General features: G+C 50.6%; 1 protein-coding gene across 19 annotated transcripts in view; it reads right to left on the minus strand.

The window, feature by feature from the left end:
• MYO3B (myosin IIIB) overlaps positions 1-1004 on the minus strand; it is a 252842-nt gene that overhangs the window by 27590 nt on the left and 224248 nt on the right. The window lies entirely within an intron of this gene.

Genomic DNA, 1004 nt, shown 5'->3' on the forward strand with positions numbered 1-1004 from the left:
GGCCGACAGCGCGGCCGGGAGGGCGCGCACACAGGCATAGCCCCGCACACCCCGCCCGCAGCCGTCGGGTGCCCCCCGCTCACTGCCAAGCTCCAGCCGCGCCACTAGAGCCGCATCGGGACAGGAGCGCACTTGTTGTCCCCTCGAGTCTAAGCTGTAGCCAGGGCAGCAGGAGCCGAGGCGGAACCCCGACGTGGGGAGCCCGACCCGCACCTCTGCTCCCTGGAGGAGCAATAACCCGCCAACCAAGCGAAACGGCGGCGCTCGCACTTGCGTTGTCCCTAAACCTCTGTATCCCCAAACTTATGTCAAACCTAGACACCAGCGAGATGCCCGATTTAACGCCTACCTCGATTTTTGTTAATTCGCTTAACCTACTAACTGCCAGAAGACTATTCAGAACAATGTTTCTAAACGAAATGAGAGCGGATAGGTAGCTCAGGAGACACTGAACACACCGAGGTTCCCTCCATTCTCTAAAGTACGGTATTTTCCCAGATATCTCGACGAACCAAAACGATTTGACAAGTTACAAAAGAGTTAGGGGAAAGCTGGATAAGTTTCTATACAGCTGCCACACTACAAATGCTATAAATCTGCATCCAAGAAAGCACATTACTTAAAAATCGAGAATAAATGCTCATTTCTGGAAGAAACCATGGGCTGAAAAATGAAACGTTGCAGTCATAATTTTCTGTACAAATAATTAGTGTTCAAACTTAGAGCACTTGAGTCTCCTGAAATGTATTCTTAATGAAGTGATGTTCAGAGCTATCATTAAAAATGCAGGGCTGGAAGATCAAAGTACAATATTTATTTTAGAAATTTGTTTCAGTTATCAGGAGATACAGGTATCAAGGCCAAGTGTCAATTCAGTTACACAAAGCACTATTTCCATGAGAAATGGGCTGCCGCTACATCCCAGTGTAAAGCAAAGGGACACCAGAGATGCGCCGCAGCGCGGGAGGCGGCGCGGCGCCGGCGGGGGGGCGCGGAGTGCTCCC

This window comes from Corvus brachyrhynchos, unplaced genomic scaffold, assembly GCF_000691975.1.
Source record: "Corvus brachyrhynchos isolate BGI_N302 unplaced genomic scaffold, ASM69197v1 scaffold255, whole genome shotgun sequence".
Taxonomy (NCBI): Eukaryota; Metazoa; Chordata; class Aves; order Passeriformes; family Corvidae; genus Corvus; species Corvus brachyrhynchos.